This window comes from Micropterus salmoides, unplaced genomic scaffold (assembly GCF_014851395.1).
Source record: "Micropterus salmoides isolate LMB-PRFRI ecotype aquatic unplaced genomic scaffold, ASM1485139v1 Ms_hic_scaffold_19, whole genome shotgun sequence".
Taxonomy (NCBI): Eukaryota; Metazoa; Chordata; class Actinopteri; order Centrarchiformes; family Centrarchidae; genus Micropterus; species Micropterus salmoides.
This window is the reverse complement of record NW_024041039.1, coordinates 14,824,693-14,843,269: the sequence shown is the minus strand read 5'-3', so window position 1 is coordinate 14,843,269 and position 18,577 is coordinate 14,824,693. Positions and strand designations below refer to the sequence as shown.

Genomic DNA, 18,577 nt, shown 5'->3' with positions numbered 1-18,577 from the left:
TGAACGAATATGTTGGCAACGAATTTAATAATCGATTTTTGTCGACTACATCAATTAGTTGTTGTACCCCTATGAGCCATGCAATGAAATATAAAGGAAGGACGAGAGCTACCTACACACAGGAGTTTGTTCCTCAGGGCCTCAAATCTGGGTTCAGTTTTGATATTTTTGTATAAGTTGAAATAGCATAGAGGCAATGCACAGGCCAGTCAGTCCAGGGATGAATACAGTATTTTCAGACTTAGGGCGAAGGGAACAAAGAGATATCTTTACAGTTGGTGATGCAATGTAACCGTATGGTTCATTCCCAGTGACTCGTGTATCTAACATTTTCCTTACCCCACTTTTAAAGATACTGTTTTGCAGACATGGATTTTTCATTCATACATTCGTGTGGGGGGGGGGGGGGGGTCCAGGCAAAAGCAACACATGACATATCTGATACGCATTTTACATTTATATCCCTTCCTGCTCTCCTCCACTGTGCTTTACTGAGGCTCGGCTTGCATGTGTGATCAAAAAAATTATTTGGCCAACTGACTTTCTTCCTTCCCTTTCACACCGCACCATGTTGAAAGGCTTCATTAAAGCACGGGGCTGGAGATACAGTATCAGGGGAAATTTTCTATGCCTTTACTTGGGAGAAGAGGATCCCATTGTTAGAAACATAGGGAGAAAAGTCTGTCAGGGCCTTTAGATGAGATATAATACAGTGCTCCACCGCCTCTGTGCTGTAATTTATCGTGATGGGCTCGGGCTAATGGGAGTCTGACCTGCAATAGAGCTCACTAGGAGCCATGCAAAGAGGCAAAGTAGAGGAAGGGCAAAAAAGGAGGGGATGGCAGGAGGGCAAGAACGAAAGACAGAGGGAGACAGCGGGGGGAGGGAGATAAAGAGACGGAGAAGGGAGGAAGAATTGGCTTGAAATTTTCTGACAATGAAATGTCTCCAGTAATTGTTCCTGTGGTGATAAATGGTGTCCCATTGTACGGTGGGTCTCCTTGTCCTTGGGAGTCAAAGAGATGAGGAGAGGGGAGGGGAGGAGAGAAGCAGAGGGAGGGGACACAGAGATGGACTGGCAAAGCAGCATTTAACTTGGCTCCGGCTGCAAGAAGTCAACTTTCTGAAGGTGATGGCACGTGTGTTTATATTTGTGTGTGTGCGCTCTTGTGTGTATGTGCACGTCTGTGCTCATTTGTGTCGGCGTGTCTATGCGCTGAATATGTTGAAGCCTTTCTGGCAAAGTCAACCAGCAGGCAGTTGTGAGTGGGGCTCCTGCCCTTGGGGATGAGGCTGACAGAATAAAAACACATCACAACACTGCAGTAATATTCCCTTGACAACACGCTCAGAGCACTTTCTGCCCCAGAGACATTTTTTGCAGCCATCCACAGGGAAGAACATTTACCATGCTGTGATTTCTTCAGCACATAGTGTGACAAGGCATCATTTAAAGGATAATTCCAGCGTGATTTCAATTACATTTTTAAGACATGCTCTTTATGATAGTTTTGTTTGATAAATATAATGTAGCTGGTCCAGGATTAAAGCTGTTTCATCTTGTCAGGCTTGCTCACACCCAGTCAATTCCAAACGGCATGAAATTAAACTCGGACAGGGTTTTATACATATTTTTAAATACCTCACATTCATCGCATTGTATTATTTCAAAAGTTTGGGAACAGTGAGAGCAGAGACGAGACAAGAGAAGGGAGCTCTTCCTACTGTCTGCTACTCTAGTTTAATGGTACATTTTTACCAAAATAAATGTTTACAGTATCTAACATTCTACGTGGTTAAATCAGAAACCATCCTTTGTCACTTTAAAATCACTTATGACAAATACAATCAAGAAACTAAAATCAATTCACCATAAAGTAGAATTTTACATAATCAGGCCTTACATTAGCATCTTGTTCTTTACTTGGAGTATTGTTTATTATTATTATTATTATTGTTGTTGTTGTTGTTGTTGTTGTTGTTGGTGTTGTTGTTGTTGTTGTTGTTGTTTGTTGTTGTTGTTGTTGTTATATTAAAGATGACTGACATACACCTGCCTGAAAGGATACTTCATTAGCCTACTATACTCTAGACAGGATCTAAAAGAAGTATTACTTTTACACCTATTAATTTTTGTATTAATGATTTATACTGTACCTAGGTGAAGATGTGTGGATAAAATAAGTGAGCAAAATAGCCAGGCTTGAATCACCTGATAAGAAACCCTGAAGAAAACAATGAAAAATAGCTTGATCGTGATCTGGCTTTGATTTATTCAGTTTAGCAAGCAAAACTAGAAAAATATCAATTGAGAAATCTTAAATTTACGGAAATCGCTTCATTAAAATTAAATCCAATAAAGATGTCCTCAGATTCCACTCCTGCAGTGTAAAGATGATCATCCATTACAAGAAAGGTGTTGAATGCTTGTGGAATTCGATCATTTTCCTCTATCCCCTGTTAAGATTTTTTAGATGAGTCAGTGAACAAGCTGTTGCTAAAAAATGTCTGCCCCTAAGAGTTCCTTACCAAGTCTGTGTTTCACTGATAAGTATGTTGGTTAATTGGCATGTATGTTAATTGGTGTGTCATGGTGCAAAACAGGAAGAATAACATACTGACAGGTGAGACACAGCATTGATAAGTAAAGTGGGAAATAACATTAAGTTAAGTAATATTAAGGCAACAAGAAAAAAATCCCAAGCAAGCTACTTAATGTGAGTAGCATCTATAACTGTGGAATTAGGAACACAAGATGAACGGCATACACAGGAAGCTTTGCTACTAAAATAGGACATAAGGAAAGGAAAGAGCAGAAGAAGCTGTTCAGGCTCGGGAAGGATTGTGAAGGCAAGAGGAGGACACACTGTAAATGCTAAAGAGACTGCAGCGCTTGGAGTTAGCCATGACACACATTAATCATCGGTGGCCTCTCTACACAGCATACGAATGTGTGGTGATGATGATCCTCCCCCTGCACCACTATCTTACCTACAGCTGTGACACAAACACATGCCCGGGTGTTACATAAACCCACTTCCTGTCTTTTCGCTTTTCTTCTCCCTGTATTTGGTGTCCTCTCACCCTCCCCGTACATGCACACAGACGTTAATTAATCTTATCTTGCTCCCACCCCCTCTCTGGTCGCTGCTGGCCGTGCCAGGCAGAAAGCAGGTGGCTGAAAGAAAAAGGTTACGCACATTATACAGATTAAACCTGTAAATGCCCTGTCATTGGTGTAATCGATGTGCCACTTCATTGCAGTGACTTATTGATAAATCTTGTCTGGGGGTCGCACACAGTGCATCGTTATAGCTTTGGTAGTAGCAGGGACTGCTTTTCCTTTCAGACCCTGGCCCTTCCACAGATACACTCTCTAACATATGTGGTTAACTTTTACCACTGCTGTTCCTTGGTCTGGTAGCAACCGTACTTTAATATACATAGGGCTGGACGATATGGCCAAAAATGTTATCACAATAAAAAGTTTCATATCTTTCGATATCGATAATTATCACGATAAGTATCAAACCATTATTTCTTCTGAGTTTTTTCAAGGCTGATTTTTTGTCAACACTTGATGCCAAACAGTCGATCACTTCACAAATCTGAGGTAGAACATTCAAAACAATTGTGATAAAATCTTTGCCAACAAATATATGAGTAAAATTAAGTAAAAGCTTTTTTCAGTCCCTTTTCCTCTACAAAATAAACATCTTAATACAAAAATGAAGTCCTAATTCATGTATGATTTAAGTGAATTAAATCAAACATTTATTGAATATTTATTGAACATTTGTTATATTGTTATTTTAAAAAAATTATATCGCGATAATTATTGTTATTGTTTTCTAAATATGCAGCAGCAATACAGTGCATCTATGCAAAGACGAATCAACACGGACTTAAGATAACGTTAACTTCTGTAACATCTGTAATGCACGAGAATCCACTGAAATCAAAGTCAGCTAAATGGCGCTCAGAAGAACATCTTCAATCGCCAACTTTTTTTTTTTTAACACTTCTTTATGACTGTACATGAAACTGGACATGAGTTATGAATTCAGGTTCTAGACACTTTAAAGCACTTAATAATACCAATACCATAAAGCCATTGAGCACTATCCTGTCCAGTGGTTATTCAGTAGCCAGTGTCCTACTGTTGTAGCACATTTCTGGAAAACAGGCAGCTTTGTTTGCTGATAAGCACATATTCTGGCCAATAAGTGTTAAACAATAAACAGTTTGTGCCCCTTCAAAATCTTTTCAGCTTCAAGTTCAGTGCAAATCCACTTCATTATATTTTATGATATCCTGGCAACAGAAACAGAAAAACAGAACAAGGGGGAAAAAAATCAAAAAATATCCAGTTCTCTTGATGGTGCTAATTAAAATTGATAAGCATCTAAAATAGCGTGTAATTGTTTTTACTGAGGCAGTTAAGCTCACTCCTATAAATCCAGCCCTCAATTAGAACAAAAAAAAAAGTTTCAAGAAATGCCTCAAGACATAAACAAGTAGTACCCGACTACTCACTCAGAGCCATGTGTGCTAAAGAGAATAAAAAGATGAAAATAATTAAAAGAAGAATGGCTCCTGGATTGAGTCAAGAGGGGAAAACTCACAAAATGACACAACAAAAACACACAAAGAACGTATTAATTTAAATGGTTCCCAATTTCGGACAAAAAAGGATAAAAAAATATTTGTGTGAAAGCTCAACTGACATTCTAACACCTGTCCAATCTTATCTGAAGACTCTAATGAACTGCAGTGACTCAATCTTGCCTAGCTGAAAGGAGACACATTTAGCTCCTCTGAAAGGAAACCCTTTACTGCAGGGAGGGAAGAAAGGCAGAGCAGCTGCCTTGCCTCACATGACGCCTGCCTCTCCCAACCCGCAGATCAAACCGACCCATGCCTACAAAGGACATCAATTTGTGATTACAAATAACACCGCTCATCTTTCCCCACATTCAGAGGAGCACTGCCCATACCACCCATAGCTCTTCTTAAGAACTCCTCTGTCCCTGCTACATCAGTCTGACGGGGGAGGTATCAGGTGCACCTTTGGATTGAAAAAATAATTGGTTTTGGTAAATGGATAGATGGAAGTGTGTGATCGGCCACGTTTGGGAGGCAGAGCTTGCATGCTTGTCATGCTACACAGCTGCACACTGCGGGGTTTCTTTGTTTTATGACGCCTTGCTAAGAAGAGCCTTTATTGCAAAGTGAGGCAATGTTTTAAACCCCTGTTGAGCAGCTCTGAATACATAGAGCATTGTGAAGTACACACCAAAGCAGGCCTGTTTCATAGTAAATTCTTTCATGTAACCATTGGACGACGATTGTGTTTCTGTGGCCTGTTTTTCAGGTCGGGCACAAGAAGACGTGGAAATAGAAGCTTAAACGCACACGTTGTCTCAGGGAGCTACAGTAACAAGAGGTTAAGGCAGAAGGAAAGAATGACTGGAATCTCTCGCCTGAAATCTTTTGTGTTAGACAGCTTTCAGTTCAACATGACACGCCCTCCCGGAGGCACAGTATCCCCCATCCATCTGTACACCACAGGTCTGCTAACAACAAATCAGCAGAGCTCCCACATTACTGAGAAATGCGTCACTTGTAAATAGTGAGCGTTTGAAGACTATGAGCACTCTGCTACGGCATTTGCCACAAGGGTGAGAGTGTATGAGTCTGGCTTGTCGCCACTAGGAGTGAGCTCCCACAGTATGAAGAGCCATAGTAGAGTATCCATCATTCACCATTTTCTTCCTCACCTTCAGTTATGGATGGAAACAGATGACCAGGAAATTGCACCATGTCTGACAAATGGCAGGATGGCATGGCTCCATGGGCTGCCCACTGGCAAACTGCTGCTACTGAAGGAAAGGACGAGAACAAATCGCCTCCCGCTGCTCCAATTACCGAGCATGCTCATCTCACAGAGGGACTGCAGTCAACTACATGGGAGGGGGGTGGAATAACACTAGCTTGCGTGAGGGCACACGATGATGGGGTCAAGGGTAAAATGACATCTCATTCTAATCAGCTATCAGCTGAGTCCAGCAGACAGGAGACCGCAGTTAGGACACTGCTGCATAATTCAAATAGTTAGCATGAGCGGCTTTCCTTTTGTCTTTTTTTTTTATCTATCATGGAAGTGCTAAATATTCCATTCTAGTTTTGGGGAAAGAGGAGAGCCAAGGATTTTCTGTCCAGTTAGGACGTGATATACTTCAGCTTTGCAATGAGATTTGGCTATTCACTATTAGCTTCAAGTGCTCCTTAGGGGAATGAGGGAGCGTTACTAAGATTTAAGAATAAAATTGGGGTATAACAGGGAAGGGGAACGGGGGCTCTTTGTTAGATTTAAATGCTGCACTATGTTCTCTGTGACAGGCTGGTGGTAATTTATTGCCACCGCCATTACGGTTATTAGAAAACTCACTCAGGAAGATAAATGGCAGCCTGGCTGGTCGTTGGTCTTCCGTCAGGGCTGACAAGGGAGACGTGGCACTCTTGGCTATTGACATTTTCACACCTAAAGCCAAGCTCTGCCAGCTGTATTGCAATTCAAACCCCAAACTTAATGGCAATGAGCTAAATCATCCATGGGCTTGGCGTACAACTTTTCTTTATTTCCTTTATAAGAGTAAGTAGCATTGTGCTAGTCAGCAACATGGTGCAGTCTTTTGGAATGGCCACTTCATGGGCCAATTTTTCCCCCCAGACTGACAGATTAAAATGAATCCTGCCATAAATAACTTCTATCACAAAGAGCCATTAAGAGAGAGTGTTAGGAGTGTCTAAATGGAAGCCATTTCTTCTGTATGACTGAGAGTATGGAGGAAAGAAGGAGGAGAGGCTGGAGATTTGAGATAAAAACACAGTGTGTGCCAATGTGCTTTTTCAATTTCAACATTTCTGAGGCCTATGAGTCATATTTCACTCAGTGGGCCAGAAAGAATGACAAATGATTTCAGTTGTTCTGCAACAATTGAAAGTGAAAGGTGACATGGCTATCAGTGAGGGCTTTGGCCCCACAAAAACACCCTGTCTGGTAGCACAAAATACTAGGATAAAAACAAAGGTTGAGAAAAAACAAGACTAAAAGTTTAAAGTTGGGTAGAATGAACAATTTCCGAAAGTATATTTAACTACTCTTAAAGGGGCATTATGGAGTTTCCAGCGGCCACTAGCGGTGCGGTTCTAAGATTGCAACCAGGTGTGTGCTCATACGCGTGCTCGCTTGAACTCATGAGCGAGCATAATCCGAAACACTACCACCATCATACAGAAATACCACAATAAACGCAGGAACACCAGCATGCAGGCTGTGGCTTTTCTCCAGACATCTTCAGGCTCTGTTACTTCGATGTTACCGTCTCAGAGGGCAGATCAATACCGGCGCAGTACCTTTCATTCAGCGCAGCCAGCCGCATATTGGCTCACTACTCCCAAAAAAAGGCAGATTGACAGCGGCTATAGACAGACAGACAGAACAGACAGAGCTGGAAACTCAGGTAAACAACCACTGGAACGTTACAATCTTCAACCAAGTCCAGTTGCCCTTGATTTTAACCTTCGTTGGATAACTATGACCTGGATGACTGAGAATCTTCATAGACATGTTACAGTAATAGTTTTATCAACTGTAGGTTGAACTAATCCACGCTCGTTACATGATAACGTTACATTTACTGCATTTAGCCGACGTGCTACAGCGTTAGCTCGCCTGCCACTTTCAGTAACCATCTTTACTATCTGTGAATCTGTCTCCGGAGGCTCAGCAATGTCAGCACAGCTACATACACTCACCTAAAGGATTATTAGGAACACCTGTTCAATTTCTAATCAACCAATCACATGGCAGTTGCTTCAAAGCATTTAGGGGTGTGGTCCTGGTCAAGACAATCTCCTGAACTCCAAACTGAATGTCAGAATGGGAAAGAAAGGTAATTTAAGCAATTTTGAGCGTGGCATGGTTGTTGGTGCCAGACGGGCCGGTCTGAGTATTTCACAATCTGCTCAGTTACTGGGATTTTCACGCACAACCATTTCTAGGGTTTACAAAGAATGGTGTGAAAAGGGAAAAACATCCAGTATGCGGCAGTCCTGTGGGCGAAAATGCCTTGTTGATGCTAGAGGTCAGAGGAGAATGGGCCGACTGATTCAAGCGATAGAAGAGCAACTTTGACTGAAATAACCACTCGTTACAACCGAGGTATGCAGCAAAGCATTTGTGAAGCCACAACACGCACAACCTTGAGGCGGATGGGCTACAACAGCAGAAGACCCCACCGGGTACCACTCATCTCCACTACAAATAGGAAAAAGAGGCTACGATTTGCAAGAGCTCACCAAAATTGGACAGTTGAAGACTGGAAAAATGTTGCCTGGTCTGATGAGTCTCGATTTCTGTTGAGACATTCAGATGGTAGAGTCAGAATTAGGCGTAAACAGAATGAGAACATGGATCCATCATGCCTTGTTACCACTGTGCAGGCTGGTGGTGTTGGTGGTGTAATGGTGTGGGGGATGTTTTCTTGGCACACTTTAGGCCCCTTAGTGCCAATTGGGCATCGTTTAAATGCCACGGCCTACCTGAGCATTGTTTCTGACCATGTCCATCCCTTTATGACCACCATGTACCCATCCTCTGATGGCTACTTCCAGCAGGATAAGCACCATGTCACAAAGCTCCAATCATTTCAAATTGGTTTCTTGAACATGACAATGAGTTCACTGTACTAAAATGGCCCCCACAGTCACCAGATCTCAACCCAATAGAGCATCTTTGGGATGTGGTGGAACGGGAGCTTCGTGCCCTGGATGTGCATCCCACAAATCTCCATCAACTGCAAGATGGTATCCTATCATATGGGCCAACATTTCTAAAGAATGCTTTCAGCACCTTGTTGAATCAATGCCACGTAGAATTAAGGCAGTTCTGAAGGCGAAAGGGGGTCAAACACAGTATTAGTATGGTGTTCCTAATAATCCTTTAGGTGAGTGTATACTGGATGATAATGAAACAGTTAGTGAGCTGGAATGGATATTATAATGAAATTGTGTCACACTTTATAACAGTAAGACTGCAGTAAGTAACTTTACTGTAACTAGACTGAATCCGAACCGGAGTCCCCACATTAAAAGCAGAATAGTGGCTGATGCAAGCAACAGAGAAAACAGGCGTGTGCTTCATTTCTAAGTGAGTTTGAGTTTGAGCCCATTGACAATAAGGCAATGAAAATTATTTGATTTATTAAAATCAAAAACTTATGTATAGCCCCTTTAAAGCCTGGAGGGAATTAAAAAAGGTTTGACCTGAAGAAGGTATCACAAAACAATTAGCCATTATGTAAAATGTTATGTGCATGTTAATGTGTTAGTGCAAGGATGGTGCCATTTGCTTGTCGGATCATCACATGCAGTTTGTTGTGTGCAAGTGTAGATTTTATAATACAAGTTGCACGAGAAGAAAAGAAAAGAGATCTTCAATATAAATAAAATGAATCATCTAGGGCCCATCAATATCCAGAGCATATATTTCAGGGAAATAAAATGTCTTATGTTATGTCTGTGATACTTGTCATGAACCAAATGTCTTGCCATATGGAAATTTTGATCCATCCGTGATGCCAGACAGAAGTTCATGGGGTCAGCAAAAACAAATTGCCTTGAAACTAAGTTGTAAGGGAATCGGGCCAGTACATCTTGATCTGGAACAGATTGACAGAAGGACAAAGAGAGAGAGACACTGAACGACAGAAACCAACGTTGAGAAAGGGGCATATTTATGTAATTGTGCAGGAATAACTTTTTTGTCTAGACTGACAAACACTGACCTCCCTTGGCCGGTCTGCTTATAGGGGCAAAAACACTGGCCGGCTGGGAGGAGCATTCCAAAGAAATCAGTCAATTAGAAATTAAAATGTACGTATAACAATTCCTTCTCATGTCAAATATGCATTCTCTTTCAAGAAAACACTGTAATGTACATTAAAACAGATACTACGGGATACAAAATAACCTGAATGCTGTGGCGAGGCACTGCAGGTGAATAGGGTAAAAAATTTTAACTAATAAATGTCACCATGAAACTTTCCTAGTTGATTACTTACATTAAGACAATATTTTTTTGTAGTGCAGATTTTCTGGATTATTATGTTTAAATATGCAAATGAGGCCGTATCTAATGAAACATGCACTACTTTGCATCTACTTGTAAGAGCTAAAATCTGAACACTGGATTAAGTCAGGCTCAAAATTATGGCTCAAAATTATGTTATTTTGTTGACACATTATACTCAAATGGTTTTACAGAGGGGATTTTGGATATCTCTTTTTATTATTTCATAAATCAAATTATTTTTGACCTGTTTTGGGGAATAAAATGGTCTATAATTCAGGCTATGAATGGTATATGTACAAACCTCCCTGTTAAAAAAAACCCTTCAGAATATAGTCAGGAAGACAACTGGAGAGTTCGGTGTATATAAGTGCTAAGTGGAGATTTTAGGCTCATAGTATGAGGAAAATCTCATTTTGAGAATACAGCCTATAAAGATAAGGATTGTAAAATTCTACACATTTTCATTGAAAATCAATAATTACAAAGCCAATATCGAATCAAATCCTTGACAACATCACTATATAACATCTCAAACACATCAACACTGATAAATGAGTAACAGCATGTCTGAACAGACATAATTACACACACAAAACACACAGGAACAGACAGAGCCAAAGCTAAACTAGGAAGTGTCACGTGACGCATCTAAACCAATCACGCTGCCAGATAAAGGACATGTTGTGGTAGCTAACTTTTAGGCGAAATCTACTGATGCACACAGACAAACTGTAGGAAAATAAATTACTAAATGTGTATTTGGGACTGTTTTTCCACTAGTCTGAAAGAAGACATGTTAAGGAAGCAAAATAGCCCAAAATCTCAAAATTGACCAGTACATGATAAAACAATGTTTTTACCTGCTGTGTCTCACCTTAATCAAATTTTATTATTAATTACATTTTGGCTTAAAACAATTATCAAGATAATCTCGATAAAAAGATTATGACAATGATGCTCTCGTTTCTCGTGTTATAAATGCAGCAAAGCTTTCCTTTACAGCGGTGCGCTCTCGCCCCTCCCTAAAAGCCCAAAGTCACTCTCAGCCAGGCTGTGGCATGTTTAGTTCACCTTGAGCCAAGATGTCAGGTGGTTATAACTGCTATAACTTCATAGTCATCATTATTAGCAATGCTGCAGCTACTCATAGGTTAACAAATTACTTATTATTTATTCTGTTTAATAATTTTTCCTAATTCGATGAGTAATCATGTTTAAGGTTCAGTGTGCAAGTTTAAGTGGCATCTAGTGGTGAGGGTTGCAAATTGCCTTTAAATAATCGTGATCTTGTTTTTGACCAAAAAACTTGTAATTATGATTTTTACCATCATCGAGCAGCCCTATTATTAGGTGTATATGGGGCCTAATGTTTACTGGTAAATATGGAGAATGGTTGTGTGAATAACATACAGTAATTGCAAAGCCTGCTGCTCTTACACTGAGATTCTTGAGAGGCCACAGGGTGTTAAGTAGCTTTGTGTTGAATTTCTAATGGAATGTCATGTGAAGGGGAATGCCGGATACATGAGGGTAATGGTGATGATGACACTGTGCTGATAGCTTCCACAACAGTGTAGTTTGTGACATGTTTGTGCGTTTGTCGAGGAAAAGGTTAATATACAGCACAGAGGCTGGTTCCATTACCTTGTGTCAGGAAGCAGAAAAAAACCTGAACTGTATTGTACCACAAAAATTATGACATTTCGAAAAGCAAACTTGCAGCGCGTTTGACTTGCGGCTCATAACAACACTGAGGCTTTCCTGACACAAAATGATCTTCTTCTGTCTTTACAAGGCAAGATAAGAATAGAGGTAGGCCTTCATGTGACATGACCATTCTCCATGCTAGGCCTTCATTCAAGATACATGTATTGGTTTAGTGAAGGCCAAGGTTCAGGGCAGACTGGGGTTAACTGCCATTCCCTGACAGCCCAGATGAGAAAGTGATGTGCACAGTGGGAGGTCACTGTGTGTCAGACCGCCAGCTAACACTGGCTCATTGGGAACCCGGCACGCTCCATTTAACTTCACAGGGCATCCACATCCTGCATGTCTCTCTCTCTCTCACACACACACATGTTGAGGCCCTTGCTCTACCGGCCTCTCCTGTATGGCCTTGTAGGGCTCTCTGCCTGCCATAGCCTTCCTAGGAAGCCAGAGTCACTCTGACTCATTAGGGTAATTGAGACAGGTCCTCCCGAGACTAAAGAGCTGCTGAATTGCTACCCACTCGCGCATTTAAAAGACCACTTAATCAAGTCCTTGTGTGTGTGTGTGTGTGTGTGTATTTTAACCTCTCTCTCTCTATCTCTCATCATTCCCCTCCTCTTTCTTGTCATACTTTTCTTTCGTTCCCTTTCTTTGCGTCAGTTTGTCTGTGTCAGGTCATTGAGTGGGATACAGTGAGGTGTCTGTGTGCTGCTAATTGCCAGTGAGAAAATGATCTAGGGGTTTTCGGTCTCTAGACTATGGTCCCCTGGTGTTGAGAAAGCCTCTGGTCCATGGAAGTGTGAATGGGTGACAGCAAATAAGAAAAATGCTGATCTGTGGATCTGTGGAAGGAAGAAGGGAGGGGGTGGAGATTGAGTGAGGGAGGAGAGGCAAATCCACTACCTCAGCGATTCTGGGGGCCGGGCTGCTCTGAGCTGACAAAGACACCCAGATTGCGGCCAGAGGTTGTCTCAGCGAGGCGAGGTGAGCCAGAACACCCGTCATGTAACAAGTCAGATTTAGCAATACTGCTGGGTCAGGTCAGACTCAGATTGAATTTGGAGTCACAACTGGCACCATGCTGCTCGTCTCTTCTATTGCTCATCCATCTGAACACAGATTACTGAACCTTCCTCCTTACACTGAAAAATATAGACTAGTGCCTTGTGCGTGTATGTGTGTGTGTCCATGCACTTAATTTACACACACAAATAAAAACAAAAGTGACACTGGAGGATGGATGGATGCGCCCAATGTTTTGTTTTCTTTCAAAACTTTATACAGGAGGAGGACAAACTGAGATGCTGTTTATCTGATATTTGGCAATGACAACGTAGCTTGTTCAACAAACTACCTAGCACAAAACAGAGAAAAGGGCACCACAGAGACCTCTCTCTTTAATCATGACCCATTTCTTTCTCTATTTCTGTCTCTCTCTCTTTTGCTCCAACACTACCATTCTGTTTTTCTTTCCCTTTTTCTTATTTCCCTACACACACGCTTCCCTCCCTTGCTTCTCTCTTATCAGTGACAGGCTGGAAACAGAAGCGAGATAAGGAAACAGCAAACCCAATACAAGGTGTGTTGGTCGAACACCCAGGCAGATTAGTCATTGACACATTTGTCAGTTAACAATGGCAAATGTGTAGCCCAAACTGGTAAATGGGAATAGAAACAATGAGATGAATTTCTCCTCATAATGCACTATGGGCCCTGCAGCATTAACAGCCAGATCCGGGCGCATATGGTTTGTCCCCTGAGGTGTGGCAGCACAGATTACTAAAATGGAGCTACTGCATACCTTAATCAGTTCTTGTCACTCAATGACTCAAACAGACACACAAGCACCCATTTACACACATACATACAAACTCAAATACAACAGGGTCCTGCTTCATCACTCCCCTGCTCCACCAGTCTGGAAAGTGGAGACCTTCATAGCTATTGTACTTGTAGGAACAGTGTTTGTGAACTTATTTCTGCACATGATATCACCTACCTCTTTCTACAAATTCCAACACATGTTCAGGTGACTTATTTACAGCTAACATATTTTTCTTGCTCTGAAAACAAAACTTTCACAAGCTAACAGGCATTGTTTATTTTGGGCAGTGATCAAATTTATTACAGGGTGTAATTACAGTTCTTTTAAATGTACCTCCTCCAGGTCCTCAGTTTGCAGTGACTCTTCTTACTTCATGTTGCTTCTTGTGCAGTGTAACAAGTTTTGGTATCATAATTTGCTCACTTCTTAGGTCGAGCCTCATCTGTGGTTGACAGAGTTGCTCTCTCAGGGTCACCATCAGGGATGATGTGTTTCAGGGACGGCTCACCAATAATTGCTGCTATTTTGACATCTCTGGATGACACTGAAGTACTCTTCACCCCTTTGGGCAATAATGTCTAATAAGTGTGCTACAATGTGTGGATTTTTTAAGGTCAAGCTATTTTTTTCTTCACCCCTGCCACAGTTGTTATTACAGGTAAAACACTTGCACACAGCTTTTGTGAGCTGCTGCCAGTTTTTTTACTTTAGAAATGCCATGGGTGAAAGTGCTAATTAAAACATTTTTCTTTAGCTGAACTTAATTTAGCTGAACTTCATTGTCAGTGTTTTTTCCCCATTGTGATACACAAGCAATCGTGCATTTAGGCTACTAGGGCATAATACAGAATTACAGAATTATAAACAAACAGCTTAGATATAGTTACAGGTGTTGTGCAGGTAAACAGAGTCTAAGAACTTGAGGCTGCAAAATGTCTTAAAATTACATCCCAACAACCTAGAAAATTTTTCAACAGCTCAGGGTGAAGCTGGTTCTGCACAAAAAGCAAAGCTTTTGTCGCAGTTGACTAAGGTTTAACATATGATACTGTATTCAAATGTAAGTTTTTCATTGAGCCAGAGTACTGTTTTCTTTTTTTGTGATCCTTGCAATGTATATGTATGTGTATACATACAGTATATACACACACACACACACACATACCAACAGAGAATAAAAGTGATAAATTCATTCATATCCTTTGATAAATATGTTTACTGTCTAAACCAGTAATTCAATTTAAAACTAAGGTAACAGCTGAGGTAGTGCTATTACTCGTCTCTACCATTACAATCCAGATGTGGCAGGAAATCTTGGAAATTGATAAATATTTACTGAGGTCACTTCTAGCTTCACCTTCTGGGAGCACATGAGTTAATTTCCAAATACAGAAAACTATGTAAATTGCACCAGAAAGATTAAAATCGTAAAAAAAAAAAACCTGTTCACACTGTTTACAGGTGTCTATACACATGCTTCATTAATACCAACTATCTTGAGCAGACGGGCAGCTCATACACCTAGATTTTGTTCAATGCACATTTTGATATACAGCCCCTGGACTTCAGAGGCCTCTCTTTACAGCCCACCAGAGACAAACACTAGTGTATTCTAGTCAGCCACCTGCCACTTTAAATGGCACTTCAATCAAGAGAATAGCCATGAGTTCAACTCCTTTAAACTGTTGCCATTTAGAATTATTGCAGCTGTAAGATGGTGAAGACTAGACTTAAGCATGCAGCGGGAAGTTATTCAATGCATCATCCTGGCTTCTCCCTTTGTCTTTAAACCAGTACACCCATCCATCGTCAACCACTTATCCTGGTCGCGGAGCCAATCCCAGATGACATCGGGCGAAAGGTGGGACAGGTCGCCAGTCCATTGCCAGGGCCACACATAGACAAACAACCATGCACACTCACATCCACACCTAAGGACAATTTTGGAGACACCAATTAACCTAGCCTGCATGTCTTTGGATGGTGGGAGGAAGCCGGAGCACCTGGAGAGAACCCACGTGGACACGGGGAGAACATGCAAACTCCACACAGGGCAACCGGGGTTAGGCGACAGTGCTAACCACTACACCACCGTGCCGCCCGCCCAGTACACGCAATATTATATTATTATGCTTAAGAGTATAAAGGAAAATAAAACTGGCAGCACTGAAGATTTTGTCCCTTAGTCCCGCAAAGTTTTTGTTTTTCTCTTTCAGACAGCTCCCGCTGGCTCAATTAAGTATTGATCAGATTTCTGGAACCGAATGTAAATAATTAACAAAAGTGGAGATAGCATCTGCAGCTCTGCAAACAACTTCAATACAGAGGCCTCTTTGTGTCTCTGATCAATAGGGCGTGGACAGCATGCACATCAGCCACTACTAGGACCTCTGCAAGGTGGCCACAGAAAGAAAGAAAATCTCATTTTTAATCAGACATCGCAGCTGTGTCAGCAAAAAACATCAAGAAACGTAGTAATCAGGCAGTGGCTGTTTTATTGTAGATACCAAAATGGGGACAACTATCTCTCTTTGACATTTAGAGGCAATCTAATTAAGTCTCTGATGTGGCATACTAATAGGTAAATGAAAACTGAAATTGTTGTTGTTGAAGCGCTGCAGTGCAATTTGATTTTTTCATACAGGAACCACCACTGAGAATGATGTGCTCCAATGAAAATCCGTCATCCTATAAGCAGCTCTTAGGGAAGCGATAGCCTGGTTGTGACTATAAAGCCTGTGTAAGTAAAGATGTAACATACTGAGCAGAGAAAAAGCATAAAGCTCCTTGGGGAAGGAAGTACTGTATGGCACTGTTGGGGGGAATTGAGAGAGGGCCTCTAGGTAACCCTATTTGAATATGAATGCCTCCCATGATCCACATCAAGGCCACTGACGGGCACCTCTATCTACAACTACCTCCATTGGCTGTAGTAGTGTGTCTGGGTATGTGTGTGAGTGTGTGTGTGTGTGTGTCTGATCACTCTGTGCAGCCATCAGCCACCGCATTTTTCCAAGGTACTTTGTACAGTGCATTAATCACAGGGACCCTTGAGCGCTTCCACGGATCCAAATATTCCGACCTTGAGGTTACAAGAAAGACATTAGTCCTGATCCATTCAAAGTATTGGAGACAGGGAGGGGAGCAGAGGGAGGGGGCAGAAAAGCTTTCAAGGTAATGAAATTCTGCCATAATTTAAAGGAAAAGACTTGTGGGGACAGGACTGGGCCAGAGTAAGAGAAGAAAAAAAAGATTAAATTGGATTTTTTTTTCTTTTTCCCCTTTATTTTAAATTAGGCTTAAGTGCATGTGGGGGGTAGTTTTTCTTTCTCTTTTTTTTGAACAAAAGCATGATAACAGCATTAACGTCCAGAATGAATCGAATCATTTCCAAACCAATTAACCTTTGACAGAATGGATGAGTGGACAGGAATGAGAATTGTGCATACGGGAGGGGAGAGAGCGAGAGGTGGGTAGAGAAGAGCGGGCAGCAGTGTGCAGAAACAGGAGTCTGGCTGGCAGGGACCTTGCTGACTGAGAGCATGGCATGAAAGGGGTCTGATGGGGCTCCCAGAGATACCCTTCAACGCAGAAAAGCCCGGTGGTCGGCCTGAATGGGGAATGCACAGCAGACCTGCGTCATACATATGGTGGCCTGTATCAAATGGTTAATAATAGCAGGAGCCAAGAGTTAAGCCAGATACAGGATGAAAGGAACAGGAGATGTTAAGGAACGGAGAGGACACCATCCTATTCAGTCTCACCTCCTTCTCCCTCCTTGTGTCGTCCTGTCCATCCTGACTGATAGTAGAGGGTGTATGCAGTTAACCCCACTTATTCTTTATGCTGGCTCTCACTCCCTCTCTCCCTCTTTCTATTTCTATTCCTCCCTCACTGGCTCACACACAGCTGCAGCCGGTCCATTAAGTTAATTAAAGGCTCCATTTTGAACTGGAGCCTGCTAGCAAAAACGAGTGCCAATCAATAGATCTCTGGCTTATTTTGTGGGAGGGAGGGGTGACAGCACTGGCGCTGCATTCGGGGACATGATTTGTAGCCTTGGCAGACGAGCCATGTCCCTCTCTGTCTTGTCCTCTGTCTCTGTCTAATTTGGTAGCTACCCTGCCCCTTCCTCAATCTCCTTCTCGGTCTTCACTGTGATGTCATCTATCACTTCGCTCTGCCTTCTTTACCCCCAGCTACCTACGGCTTTTCCCATCTGCCTACATGGAGTCACAGTCCTGTGTTTCCCATGTGTACATTTGTTTTAGTCACCATCTGCACAGGGGAGCCAGCTGTGTGGGGTTGCAGCTGGGGTTGGAGGTGTGAGAGGGCAAGAGTGGAGCTGAGATCAACAGGGTGTCTAGAGGGATGATGTGAGCTTGGGGACAAGGAGGGGAAGTAACAGTGGGACAGAAGGGGAGGGCCTCATGATGAGAGACTTCACAGTGTTAAAATGATCACAATACAGAATGAGAAGCTCATTTTCCATGTCTGCACCCATGTCTAAAAGTGTCAGTATAAGCCGTGGCATGCTGGTTTGAGAGGAGATGATGTTGGAAAGCAGTTGGTTGCCTGTCAAAGCATTGTGTGTGGAAGTTTCCCAAATAAAGCTCACCACTGCTGGAAATTGGGATCATGAAAACAAATTTAGTTTCTTAAGATGGAACTCTGAGCCCCATAAAGGAGCGGGGTCACTTTGCTACATACCCAAGACAGGACTAAAGGCATAAACAGTTTTATATTGAGTCACATTGTAAGTCATCCTAAATAAAAGCTTCTCCAGTGATCTTCTATTTTCTCCAAAAATCCATTTTTTTACAATTGTCTCAAACCACATCAAGAAGGGAAGGCCCACAGGCTAAACAACCATCATCAGCTTCATGTGGCGTTCTGGTATGAAT

At 41.8% G+C, this 18,577-nt stretch overlaps 1 protein-coding gene across 1 annotated transcript in view; it reads right to left on the bottom strand.

Annotated features, from left to right (window-relative positions):
• The window catches only part of pacrg (PARK2 co-regulated), a 172,746-nt gene that overhangs the window by 124,367 nt on the left and 29,802 nt on the right, over nt 1-18,577 (bottom strand). The gene's annotated exons all lie outside the window — the stretch shown is intronic.